Source organism: Urocitellus parryii, chromosome 1, assembly GCF_045843805.1.
Source record: "Urocitellus parryii isolate mUroPar1 chromosome 1, mUroPar1.hap1, whole genome shotgun sequence".
Taxonomy (NCBI): Eukaryota; Metazoa; Chordata; class Mammalia; order Rodentia; family Sciuridae; genus Urocitellus; species Urocitellus parryii.
The window spans coordinates 174,308,248-174,323,043 of record NC_135531.1 but is presented as its reverse complement, the minus strand read 5'-3'; the positions used below and the strand labels follow the sequence as shown (position 1 = coordinate 174,323,043).

At 40.7% G+C, this 14,796-nt stretch overlaps 1 protein-coding gene across 1 annotated transcript in view; it reads left to right on the top strand.

The window, feature by feature from the left end:
• Gpr39 (G protein-coupled receptor 39) overlaps window positions 1-14,796 on the top strand; it is a 195,148-nt gene that overhangs the window by 105,615 nt on the left and 74,737 nt on the right. The gene's annotated exons all lie outside the window — the stretch shown is intronic.

Below are 14,796 nucleotides of genomic sequence, written 5' to 3'. Positions count from 1 at the left end.
ATTAGTGGGCCTGGACTTCTCCATGGACAAAGGTGGTAGGTGGGGCTTGTACTGGTTTTCCTTTCTAGGCCCAGTAAGTCAAGTCAGGATGCCTTTGGATCTCCCACTTAACAGACTCTCAGCTTTCAGGCCTTCTAGAAGGGTGTAGATTTGAATTCTCCCATCCACCTTGACAGCAGATGCCCTAATGTCTCCAAATTTCACTTAGATACTTTCCTCACATGCTTGATATTTCTTCTTCCTCCCTCTTTATTCCCAGTCTTGCTTTCATACATTTTTTTTCTTCTATGAAGCCACATGCTTGTCAGGACTTACAGCCCAAGACCATACAGAACAATGTTCAAACCTGCTGGGCCCCCAGGCCTATGGCCCCCATTCTAAAGATGCTTCTCTTATATTTTGATCTCAGACATTTTTTGTTTTGTTTTGTTTTGTTTCCATCTTCATACCAACATTGTCCCCTAAACCAAGATCTCTAGTTTTAGCTGAGAAATGCTCCTTAATTCCTGCAGTATCATTAACTACTTCCATTAATATATATTTGGGCACGATTTTTCCTCATTGAAAGCCAAAATATATGAAGAAAGAGGGGATGTCTAAATTAACGTGGAAGGACAGTAGAATTAGAAAAATCACAAGTTTGCAAACCTCGGTGAAATTTTTGATAGGCAATGATTATCCATGGATGAAACTAATAGTTGATGGGAACTTTGTCATAGCAAGGGATCAAGCTGTCATCTCCTGAACCCACTGATTAATGATAGCATCACTAGGAGTGAAACAGTTCTGTGGTCCTCCTGAAATATGAACCATTCAGTATCACCTCAGAAGAGTTCTTGTCAAACTGAAATTAGTCAAATTGAAGAGCTAAGTTCCATTTTCTAGAAATAGAGGGAACAGAAGAACAAGGGAAATGACACCACAAAGAGGTAAATCTAGAATATGACTGTTCTATGTAGGTTACTGCAACAGTCAAAGGCATAAGAATTCAGAAATTCAGGCACAGCACACAGATACAATGCAGGATCTGTGTTTGGATACTGATTTGAGCAAACCAACTGTGATCTAGACAGTTGAGGATATTTAATCCCACAGAATAACACTAATTTTGTTAGCTCTGTTGTTGAATCAGGACAATGAGAATATGGGCTTTACTGTACTATTCTATCTACTTTTTGTATTCTTCAAAATGTCCAGAATAAAAAATACTTTTTATGAACTAGAAAATGGATCAAGCTTGTCAAATTTGTTTGGTAAGAGGGAGTATCTATTGTAAAATGGCCCAAATGAGTTATTCTGCTTGATTTATTGCCCTTTGTGTGTGTGTGTTGTTTTTTTTAACCAAATTGAAAGTCTGATTTTTAAATTTAAAAAGGAGGAGGAGAAGGAATTATCAGTATTGGAGTGGTTGGAGTGCTATAAACGTGTTCATTTAACATGCCCTTGATTTTATGATGGAATTTGCAGAACACACAACTTCTTTCAGACTTTATTTGGCAGAAATAGAAGATATGTGGACTTAAAGGGACCTGGGAGTCTATTAATCTGCACTTTCCTCTGAGCTGGAGCACAGTAAACCATTCAGTGATGCTGAGAATCCATCTTTCTTTGAATGTCCTCCAGAAAGAGGGATTCAGTGTCTCCCCAGGAAGTATCATTGTTGGGGTGGTTTTCCTGGGATACTAGGTGGCCTCAGAAATCATTTTTGTTTTTTCAACAACGAGGAAGAGGACATCTCTTTTTCTGACAGCTCTTCATATCTCAGAAAGAATGAACTTCGCCCCTCATTTTCTCTTCTTCTCCTTTCCCTTTTCTTTCTTCTGCCAGGGGCTTATTTCTAATTCTTTCATCATTTGAGAGTTTTATTTCTCGGTGGTCCCATTGTTTCATTTGTCCATCAGAGCTGTAGGAGGGACCCACTGTCCTAGAGGGAACAGGCAGCTTTGAGAACAAGGTGCTGGTTCCTTATGGATACCCAGCCCCCACCCCATACCTATACTGTCCACTGTATTTGGACTTGCTCTTTTCTGACCACAAGGCTTTTTATAGCCCTAGCCCTATCCCCAGAAGTCTGAGAAAATTCATCCTCTACACAGTTTTTAGAAACTTCTAAAGCATGGCCAGGCCTTCATGATCTGGATTCCATATTTCCAGAATCCATGGTGTTGTGAATCTAAAAAAGCATAGATATTTATAAACATGCCCTTTGGGCTGCATGTTAAGCTGTTTTGTGTCACTATAATAAAATACCTAAGAAAAGGTTGTTTAATTTAGTTTTGGAGGTTCAAAATCCAAGATTAGACACCTCCATTTAGTTGGCCTCTGGTGAGGGCAGTAAATGTCCACATATCTGTAGGAGCAAATGGAACATCTCAAAATTAAGCAGAGAGACTATAAAGAGATCAGGAGGAGTATTCCCAACAACCTAAGGACCTTCCACTAGACGTCCATCTCTTAAAGCTCTGTAGCATTTCCCAAAACTGTCATCCTAAAGACTAAGACTTTACTTATGCACCTGATTTCTAGGCCCCTTCTATGGCTACCTGGAATACCTGGAAGAAGGACCAAGGCAGCCCTCCAGGTGTGGGGTCAGGCTGGACTTATAGTGATATATATATATATATATATATATATATATATATATATATATATGGCTATACTTATAACCCCATAGTACAATATTAATCCACTTATCTATGTTCTTTACTTTATCATAGGATTCCAAGGTCAAGAAGGACCCCTTTTATTTCTAACTACCCAGAACTCAAGCTACGCCTGGCACAATGCCAGCATCTCAGTGCAGTGCCTTTGACTGACTTTGTGAATGTGTATGGTTCTGTGTGTGTTGGGGAAAAGATAAAAGGGGAGATATTAGGGTTTTCTCCTGAAAGCCTATCAAATTATCCAGCTGAGTTGTCTAGCTCAGGATTCACCACACAGCACAAAACAAGCTAAGCTAAATGGAAGCCCAGACAATAATGAATATGCAAGCAGCATAATAAAGTTAAGTACTGAGAGAGCCATCTATTGTAGATAGTTTAATTTCCCTTAAGTGAAAGATCAAGGACAGAAGCACACACAAAAAAAATCATGCTAATTTTAAAAGGAGAAAATAGATAGCTAGCGAACATGGAAAGAATGAGTACAGGGAGAAGTTGAATGGGTCCATCATGGTTCAGCGATTCTGGAAGATGGCAGGCCTGAGTCTTTGGGCTGGGAAACAGCTCTGTGTGATGGAAGAAACTCACTCCTGGGAAACACACTTGGATCCTGTGTTGCAGCTGTCATTTCCACAGTATGAGGCCGCCACTGCATTTGTTCCAATGTACTTTGAAAAGATGAGATCTATTTTATGAGCAGATTCTCGTGGATTTGTCCTTTCAAACTTACCCAAAGAATTAGAATGTCAACTACAGTGGTTGGAAAGTAGCCAGCAAATTAGGAGGAAGCAGAAATTTCGATAGTTTTAAAAATAGTTTATTTCGGTTCACAGTGTACATAAAATATCAGATCTGAAGGGACCACAGGAGTTATGCCACATGATTTCTTCATTTTATAGATAAGAAAATGAGACCCATAGAAGAATAGTGGTAATGTCAGTGCTCAATGCAGCATTATAGTTTGAATGTGAGATGTCCCCCATAAGCTCACATGATAGACAACACAGGAATGTTTAGAGGTGAAATGAGGCATTTGCTTCCTTGAATGTGTTTCCATAGACTTCATCTGGGCACTCTTATCATTTGAATGTGAAATGTTGCTCAAAAGCTCCTATGTTAATGCAGGAGGTGAAGTGTTTAAGTTATGAGAACTGTAACCCAATCAGTGGATTAATCCATTTGATGGATTAATAAGTTGAAAAGACTACTAAGTAGTAACTGGAGGCAGGTGGGGTGTGGCTGTAGAATTAGGTCACTGGGGATGTGTCATTGGGAATTATATTTTGTTCCTGGCTCCTCCCTTGTTCTTACTGAGTCCTGGCTGTCATGAGCCTCTTCCATGCCCTTCAACCATAATGTACTGCCTCACCTCAAGCCTGGAGCAATGAAGTTGTCCAACCATAGACTGAGACTTCTGAAACCCAAAATAAGTTTTTCCTCTTCTAATTTATTCTTATCAGGTATGTTGACCAAAGGATATATAATTGTTCCATTATACCAAAATGCATTTCTAACTGTAAAATTTGTTATAGTGCCAATTAAACTACAGCACTTTGGTGAATCTGGGCAAACTTTACCCTAGATTTACCATGTGTGATTTGGGAAAGATGTGATTTTGAAAAGGTAGATCAAAAGGTCTGCTGTAGATGTTTCCTTTGGTTTAAGTGGAGGAAGAGCAAAACTTATATGTTCTGTTGCTCTAAGCTTTGTGGTTGCAATGCATCACCATTAGTATTATTTAGGGATGGTTTTAGCAACAAGAAGCTTTATTGTTTTTATTTCAGCAGCTCCATGTCAACTTTGATGTGTGATTCTCTTGACTACCATCTCATGGTCATAGATGAGTGCTACAGTTTCAGACATCATGTCTGCATTTGATGCATGAAGAAGAAGAAGGGGAGGAGCCAGCTGTATCTTTCTTGTTATAAGGAGAAAAAAAATGCTTTCCCAGAAATGCCCAGGGAATCTTCCGTTTAGATCTTATTTACCAGAGTTAAACCATGATATATAGAAGTTGGAAAAATAGGGGAAAAGATGGCCTTAATTGGCTTACACCAAATATCATCCCTTTCACAGGGCCAGGCTCATAATCAGAGATTTCTAACATTAAAGGAAAAGTGGGCAGCTCTAAAAGTAGCTCTCAGTGCTCCCTGTTACCCACAAACGGTCAGTATCCCTCACTTATATGTGTTACATTTAGAGCACAAGCTCAATGCAAAGATGGGCAGTGGAATATTTCTTTCTTCTTTTTTTAGTGTCTGATTTATAATCTTTTTATGTCTTTAGTGGAAGATTATTTCAGAATCAAAGGCTTATCTGAAGCTAAAAAAAAAAAACACACACACATTTTAATTGGCAGACATTATAGGGTGCAACCTGTGGAAACAATAAATGCCTGGGACACATTTTACCCTACACTGTAGCTCAACTTCTGAACTTAGGTCAAAAGGAGAAATTTTATAAGTTTTCTAAAAGTAAATATTGACAGATCTTTCAGTCTCATAATATGAAAGCTTGTCTATGAACCAATGGGGGGTATGTGTATCTATGGATATATGTATATGGTTATGTATATGGTGTGTGTGTGTGTGTGTGTGTGTGTGTGTGTGTGTGTGCACACATGCATGTGGGGAGAGAGAGAGAGAGAGAGAGAGAGAGAGAGAGAGAGAGAAACCTGGAAGCCATAGTAACATAGTGACCTCCAGAGAAGAAAGCTATTGGTGGCTGACTGGGAAGTATGCCTTGGGCACCTTTTGGATTTTGTTCAGTGATTTTGTTTATGATATGCAAGGCAAAGGGCTTTCTGAGGAAAGGAAAAAATCCTTGAAGGCCACGTGCTAGATTCTGTAAAGCATGGCTTGGAATCAGTTGTAGTCCAACCTATGTCACCTGGGTAACCTCACTCATCTGCGCCAAGTTGTAGTTTTCACACCAGGAAAAAGGCATGAACATGAGTTTGTAAGGAATAAATGAAGAGGTGTATGTAGACTCCTGAAGCCAAGGGTTGGTCTTGTCATTTAAGCTGCCCAGGCATGCTGAGGGCCATCACTAACGTGCAGCCCTGGACCCCAAATGACAGCTACAATGACATCCTGAGTGCCCAATATAGACTAGGTTTCACCACAGCAGCCCTGTCTCATCAACAATGAGCATTTCCTATTTGCTGTGCTGATAAATCTAAGTATATAGTAGAACATTTAGAAAGGGAACGGATTAAAAGCTTGTTCAGGTTTAAAGGGGAAAGGAAAACTTGACTTTGCAGCACAGTTCATTTCTCAAATATTCTGCATGAGCATTTTTTTTCTAGACTTGCATTATTTCTTAGTCAACAATAAGTAATGCTTTAAATTTTTTTTTAACTTTTAGTTTGTGGTGAATGCCTGTAATCCCAGTGACTTAGGAGGCTGAGGCAGGGGAACTACAAATTAGAAGCCAGCTCAGCAACTTAGCGGGACTCTCAGCACTTTGAAATGACATATCTCAAAATAAATAATAATAATAATAATAATAATAATAATAATAATAATGGACTGGGAATATGGCTTAATGGTAAAATAACCCAGGATTCAATCCTATCAAAAATTTTTACTTTTAGTGCATATGTATCTTCCACATAAGCAACAACCTTTTGTTGTAAAAAATATGTTTCAAATATCTATGTGTCATTCAAACTCCCAGGCATGGCTGCCACATTTATCTTCATCCACTTTTGGTAGAGTGGATTTGTTATTTATTGATGTGAAACAAATTACCAAAAACTTAGTGTCTCAATTCTCAGAGTTTCTGGGGATCAGGAAAGCAAGAAGTTCTGGACCTCTCACGTACAACTGTAATCCCAGCAACATGAAAGGTTGAGGCAGGAGAATCCCAAGTTCAAGGCCAGGTTTGGCAACTTAGTAAAACCCTCTCTCCAAGTAAAAAGTGAAAGGGCTGGGGATACAGCTCAGTGACATAGTACTTCTGGGTTCAATACCCAGGAAGGAGAGAGAGGGATGGGGGGGAAGGAAGGAAGGAAGGAAGGAAGGAAGGAAGGAAGGAAGGAAGGAAGGAGAAAGTAAGTTTTGCAGGACGGTAGTCATTTGGAAGCTCAAGTGGGGCTAGAGGACCCATTTCCAAGATGGTGCACTTGCATGGCTGGTAAGTTGGGGCTGGCTATTGGTATGTCTGTCCTAGTCACATGGACATTTCTGTAGGCCTGCTTAACTGTTCTCATATCATGTTGACTGTGTCCCCCAAAGCAATTGTCCTAAGAGAACAGCGGAAGCTGTGATGCCTTTTATGACTTAACTTCAGAAGTCACTGATTAACATTTCTGAGTACTCTGTTGGTCACAAGGATTACCCATGATTCAATGTGGGAGGAGACTAAATAAAGGGATGAATGTCAGGGTCTACTCCCAGAGGCCATTTTTAAGGCTATTACATGGAACTTAGTTAGACACAATGGCACTATAAGGTACCCAATGCTTTATCATAGAAATATGTGAGATGTGCACACAACATATCAATGGTAGAGAGCAAAAGTTTTATTACTTTCGAATTTGGAATGAAGTTTTATAAGTCAATGTCTCACCTGGAAAGCTTCCTAAACCATAAATTGCTAGAGCCCCCTCCCTAGCATTGCTGGTTCCATAGATCTCGGGTGGAGTGGGAGAATTTGCATTCCTAACAAGTTCCCATATGATGTTGTTGATGATGAGGAAGGAAGAAGAAAGAGGAGGAAGAGGAAGAAGAGATGGGGAGAGGATGGTGTGGGGGGGGGAGGAGGAAGGATATGATCCAGGGTTATACTCTGGGAACACTTACTCTAATTTATATAGAGAGCTTTGTAGCTCTTTGAAAAAAAAAAAACATCCTGGACTTCTTAGAGATGAATACCCAAATTAAAAAATTCATTAACCATATCATTTTAAACGTGAGACTCACCAAATGAAAGAGTTTTTGTAAGTATATACATCAGAGAGAAGACAGGATATATTCAGCTCTTGGTAGTGGTGGGCTGGCCAACTGACTCTCCAAAAAATATATGTGCCCTTCAACTTATGGTAGAGTTTTCAGTAATAAACTTTTTTTTGTGCGTGTGATGCTGGGCATTGAACCCAGGCCCTTGTGCATGCAAGGCAAGCACTCTACCAACTGAGCTATCTCCCCAGCCCACTAATAAACTTTTTATAAGTTGAAAATATTGTGAGTCAAAAATGCATGGACTACACCTAGCCTACTGAACATCGTAGTTTAGCAACTCAGCACACTGCAGAGTATCAGTGGTTTCCCCTCCTGATTGTGTGGCTGATTGAGAACCATGGCTTTCTGTCACTACCCAGTATCATGAAATAGTGTCCTACAGTATACCACTAGCCCAGGAAAAGATTTGAATTCAAAATTTGAAGTACAGTCTGTACAGAATTTGTATTGCTTTCACACCATCATAAGATTAAAAAATCCTCAAGTCAAACTGTCATAAATTGGGGATTGTCTGTAAAAAGCTTTGATTTGTAATTTTTGCCAATTTCCACAGTGTACATGCTTTCACCATGGCTAGTTACCAACAGTTTAACAACTATCTTGCAAAAATTCTATTTCACAGTTGTCTCTCTGTGGCTCGTACACACCAGCCCCCATGTAGCACACCCCTGGTTCTAAGCAAATTTTTAACTTGTCATGTGTGATTCTGAGAAAACTGTGACCAGGAGGGTGTCTGGATGATTCCAATTGCCAGTTCTCTGTACATGAAACAAAGTCTGTCAAAGGACAGGCTTGATTTTCTTCCTGTCTAGAGTGTTTGAGACTTTCTAAGGCAGCTAAAGTAATCGGATGTGATTACTCAGACAAGTCTACATGGCATATGTGAATCCAAACTAAGACTTTTCTTTCTAAAGCTTCCTCCTCCATACATACTCCTTAAGCCACCCCCACCTCATACAGCCAATTTTGATAACATCTCCAGTCTTCCATTCTAATGAGTGCAATCTCAGAGAGACATCTCTCTTTAAAAACACCAAGGCTTCTTTCCCCAGATGACAGGAAATACTTTACTGAAATTCATATTTGAAGCTACTAAGGTATTCAGTAAGGGTATCATGTCTTAGTACCTATAGAACTGGGTAGAAAATTCATTCGGCAACTCAGTTTGTAGAGGTGAATTATAGAGGACTGGTGACAACCCTTCTATTTGCCACCTTGAACTATTGTTTAAATCCTGAATTACTGTTTAACTTGTAAGTTTCTTGAGGGCACATTTTTTGGGGGTATGTTTTCCACAGCGTCTACCATAGAGCCTTGGGTAAAATAAACAGTTAATAAACATTTAATGGGTTCTCATTTGGAATTCCCTACCTGACAGGGAACATAGGCATTCTAATGAAGTGCTTTAGTTGGCTTAATTCCATAGCCTGGGTAACTTGAGAATTTCAATGACCATGAGAGACCAGGGAAATAAGACTTCTGCTAGTAAAGCCTTTCAGGATAGCTCATGATGCTTCTTTTGTATTATATAAATGCATTTATTAAGAACCAACTATGTGCCAAGTTCCAAAGGACGATATTGTGGTTAGGATCTGAAATGTTCCTCAAAGGGTCATGTGCTGAAGGGTTGACCCCAACGCAGTGATGTTCAGAGGTGAAGGTTTGGGGAAGTGGTCCAATGATCATGAGGGTTCTGACCTCATCAGTGGATTAATCCATTGATAACTGAATTGACTATTGGGAGGTGGTAGGAACTCTAGGCAGTGGGTCAGAAATGGAAGAATTAGGTGGGTATTTCTTGTCCCTGGCCTGCCCTATCCCCATCTCTTCTTTGTAGTTTCCATGAGCTGAGCATCTTTCCTCTACCAGTCCTTTCCACCATGATGTTCTGACTTACTTCAGACCCACAGTAATAGAGCCAGCTGACCATGGATGGAGATCTCTGAAACCGTCAGCCAAAACAATATTTTTCTCCTCTAAGTTGTTTATGTCGATATTTTGGTCATAGCAATGAAAAACTGATTAACACAGATATGTTCTTAGAAAAACAGTAACCATTCCAATCTAGTGTAGGTTTCGTTGTCTTGAAAGCGTAGCTATTAAGGTAGACAGAATGTGACCTATGGCTTTCCATCACTTAATTCTTAACAGCCTAACTATTTCTAACATTCTAGGTAGTTTTCTTGGTCTCTCCAATCCTCAGTTACCTGGTCTGTAAAATGAGACGACCTATACCTTTTCTGAGGGTCTCTTGTGAAGATTCAGTGACATAATCTGTGGAAAGTTCTGGTTAGGGCCTTGTGGGGAGAGGACACGTGCTGCTCCCCTGCCCCTCAGACTCTTATTTGGTTGAAGGGGTCCAGATGCATAAAAGCCCCATGACTCTGAGTCTCTTCACAAATTCTTCTTTTTTTATGAAAATGCATGTTTGGTTTGTTTTTCTATTAATTTCGAAATTTTTGCCATTTTCAAGGCAACGTTAGTGATGTAGAGATAGATCATTTCCCACAAAAATGCAACTGGAAGACAGGCCTTAATGAACTGAGGCAGAGGGGAAAGAATTTTCAATATCAGAATTTCTGGAAATATTGAAAAAAAGCTATTTCTTCCAGGCTTAACCTGATGAACAAAATGATGGGTTTGAGATTCAATGGGATAGATTTATCGGCTCTTTCCTTGCTCCCTGAGGCTCCCAAGTTCCTGACTTATTTAATAATACAACAGATCTTAAGCATTAGTGATCAGCCATGTTGGCAGGGGACAATTCCAAATGATAGGGGCAGATCTGGAAGGAGGACATAAACATGTACCAGGTACTCAACAGATGCCCAGTTAACACAGCCTTCTTGGCTCAGTCACTTTGATAGGTAGAGGAGGGAGAATAACTCCTTTTCATTCAGTCAAAAACAGATTTATTAAGCACAAGCTCTATGCCAAGTCCCCCAAAAGATAGAAAAAAGGCAAAGAACTGGGTTTTCATACCCAGAAGTTTACAGATTAAGAAAAAGATGGTTGTAATCCTCCTTGCTCTATTAGAAAACCTGTTTCATATTCAGAATAGAGAGTTCCAGCTGGATGTAGTGATGCATGCCTGTAATCCTAGAGGCTCAGGGGGCAGAGGCAGGAGGATCACAAGTTCAAAGCCAGCCCCAGCAAAAAGCGAGTTACTAAGCAACTCAGTGAGACTCTGTCTCTAAATAAAATACAAAATAGGGCTGGGGATGTGGTTCAGTGGTTGAATGCCCCTGAGTTCAATCTCTGGTACAAAAAAAAAAAAAAAAGAAGAAGAAAAGAAAAGAAAAAGAGAGTTTCCACACTTGGAAAGTTACACAATTAATGAAGTTCTGATGTGGCATTTCTTTATAGCCATTTGGGAAAAGAGCTGTCCAAGGTCAGAACTGAGATATGAACTTTATGTAGAACATAAAGTGATTTCAATAAACTACAGCTTTTTGAATTTTCAGAATACATATATTTTTTTTATTTTTAGAAAGCATATTTTTGATGAACACATATAGTGTTTTCCAAAATTATGGGGTAATATCAGTCAACTGTAAGGTGAGGGGCTTGGCCTTAAATTGTGGCACTTATGTTTTTAAAACTGGCATGATTTTCCCTGTGTAGAAGATGGTCTTAGCACTCTGGTTAGGGCACTGGGCTGAGAATGGGGATCCTGGGTTTCATTCACTGACTATGTGTACAACTTCCAGAACTGTAACTTCACCTGGGCTGTGTTGGGTGCTGAGGATAAATGAAAGCAACATGGTGGTGCCTGTGTTAGTTGGCTTTTCATCACTGCAACCAAAATACCTGGCAAGAACAGCTTAAAGTAGGAAAAGTTTATTATGTGCTCATGGTTGGCCAACTCCATTGTTCTGGGTCCAAGTCAGGAAGAACATCATGTTGGAAGGGCATGGGGAGGAAAGCTGCTCAGATCATACCTGCTGGGAAGCAGAGAAAGCCAGTCTCTAGGAATCAAATACAAAATCCAGTGACCTCCAACTATACCCTATCTGCCTGTAGTTATCATCCTGTACAATAGTCCTTTCAACTATTTAATCCATCAAATGAGTTAATCCATGAATTAGGTTATGGTTCTCTTAATCTAATCATTTCACCTCCTGAATGAACACAAGAGCTCACCACAGTGCCCAGATGAAGTCTATGGAAACACATTTGGGGCGCAAATGGTTCTTCTCAGTAGGACTGTGGGAGTAGGAGAAGAGGTAACCCTGACACAGAGTCTTGAAGGAGTAGAATTGGCTAGAAAAGAGAGACTAGGGTTCCAGAGAGTGGGCAACACACACGTCCCATGGCATACTCAGAAGGCAACAAGAAGTTGGAAAAGGCCAAAGAATTTATTCTCCAGTGATAACATGTATTCCCATTGCCTGGGGACTTGGATACATGAAATCTCATTCAGAGTCTACATTCATGTAGAATGAGATCTGGAATAATACATTCATTTCTGATTAGTTCCAGGGTGATGCCTATACTGCTGCCTTTACCCTGCCATTGTCTTCAGAGTCTTTGAATCAGGGCATGTAGGAGTAAAAATTGTGTGAATGGAGGAAGGTGAGGGCTTGTCACCTGATTATTGTGCTCCGATAGATTTTAGCTGTCCTCACTTGGCAATAACATCTGAGTTGCTTTCGGTCTCTGTTGGGCTCTCAGAAATGCCTGTGGTCATTAGCAAGCTAGCTCCTTCTCAACATCCCAGTAGCAGTGATATTACGTTTTTACTACTTGCCTCAAATCTCCTTCCCACAGCCCACCACGATGATGTTCTTCCCGACACCTATCAGAACCTTCTGCCCTGCTCTGGAAGGTATCTCCTCTTCCCTCTAGCCTCCTGCAGGCTCTCAGTGCACCCATCACTCTCCTCTTCCATATAGCTTGGGGCTCTTCCCTTCCCTAGCTCTTTTCCTCCAGAAACCTGCTCAGTGCCCCAGTATCTTATAGCCACCCTACTGAGAAACTGACCTTGATCCTGGATCCCCTCCTAGCTACTCCCTGGCCTTTCATCCTCCTGGTACAGCCTGTTTATTTCAAAGAGCAAACCGACATTTGCAGTTTCTTTACCTCTTCTCCTCTCTTCTAGTAACCTAACACCATCAGACTTCTGTCTTCCCACGTTTCTGAAAGAGTTCATCTGAAGTTAGCTGTGGCTACCTGGTGGCCAGTGCAGGATTTCAGTCCTGGTCTAATTTGTCCTTTATAGCACTGTACAGTGCTAATTGCCAGTGCTGCAAAATTCCACCTCCCCATGGCTCTCCAGATTCTCTTTGGCCCCTCTATCTTAGACTCTTCCTGATTCCTCTTCCTTGGTCTAATCTTTACAGCTAACATTTCCCAGAGTTCTGGTCTCAACTCTATAATCCTCTTCTAACCCTAAACATTTTCCCTTAGGCATATCACCCATATCTGGGATGTGGACCATCTTTCTATATGGTCCAATCATCTTCTGCTCATCTCCTTATTGGCCATATCTATGCTGGTGCCTCACATTCTTAAAACAGATTTTGCCTCTTCCAAACCTACTTTTTCTTCTGATCCCATTCTAGGTGAATTTTATTCACACCTTCCCTTCTCACAAACTTCAAACTAGGGAGGTTTTTTTGGTTTTTGACTCTTTTCCTTGCCTTACTGGCCATCAACAATGGGCCTGTGCTCTGCCCCCTATAGCTGCTTACTGCATTGGACACCTTCATTTAGTTACCTAGATTACAGTTGTCTCTGTATATCCATGGGTGGGGGTAAATTTCAGGACCCCTGTGCAGATAGCAATATCTGCAGACACTCCAGTTCCTTATATAAGATGGATTGGCATTTGCATATAACCTACACACATTCTCCCATATGCTTTATTTAAATCATCTCTAGAAGACTGTCACAATGAAAATTCTGTATAAATAGTTATTATACTATATTACTTAGGGAATAATGACAGAAAGGTCTGTGCATGTTCAGTACACATGCAATTTTTTTCCCCCAAGTATTTAAAATTCTCTGATAGTTGAGTCCTTAGATGCAGATCTAGAAGGTGGGCTGTGCTGCCTTTACCTCCACCTGAGCACTCTGCAAATGTCTGCGACTTTCAACCCTGGCCATACAGGAGAGTTGCCTGGAGGATGGATTAGTCAGGAATTCCCAGAGAACAACATCAACAGGGTGTGTTTGTGTGTGTGTGTGTGTGTGTGTGTGTGTGTGTGTGTGTGTATGTGACTTAGTATAAGGAAATGGTTCATGTGGTTGTGCAGACTAAGCCCCCCATTCTGAAACTGGCAGGATGAGGACCCAGGAGAGTTGATGGTTGTTCCAGCCCAAGTCCAAGACCTGTGCGGATCAGGAGGGCTGATGGTGTAGGTTTCAATCTGAAAGCCACCAGGCCTGACACTCATTAAGCATTGATGTCTCAGTCCTGCTCTCAAGACCAAAAAAGACCAATGTCCTACCTCAGTTAGTCAGGCAGGAGGAGTCCCCACTTAGCCTTTTTTGTTCTGATGAGATTTTCCATGGCCTGGGTGAGGACCTTCCACATTGAAGAGGGCCATCTGCTTTGCTCAGTCTAGGAATCCAAATTCAGGAACACTCTCACAGACTCAGAATACTAGCACTCCTGTCCCATTCAGATTAACATATTAACCATGAAGGATGTCTTGTCCCACTGCCCAGGACAAGCCCCAAAGCAACTGTATTAGAATTTCGGAAGGCGGGACCCAGTGCTTGTGTGTTTTTTTCAAAGCTCAGATGACTCCCACATGCAACGAAAGTTAAGAGCCACTGCTTTAATCTTCTCTTCCTCAAATCCATCCTCCATGCTGCCACTAAAGTGGTTTTCTTAAAACTCTAATTGGATTATGTTTGATCCCCTGCTCAAGAATCCTTCAATCACTCTTATTTCTTTTGGAAAAAAATTATTTGGTGAATTACACAAGCCTTTTGGCGTATTATATGAGACATTTTATGATTAACCCTAATTCTCCAGGCTTGGGTTTTGTGGGACCATCAAGGGCAGTGTACTCTGGCATTTCTGAGCTGCCTTTCAGGCTTCCTCCATGCTTTTTACATTTGCAGAGACTCATTCCTCCACCAGAATGCAAGTTATGCCCTACTGTATGCCTAGCCAAGTCTTCTTCCCTATTCCTTCAGATCCTATTTAGGTACTATTA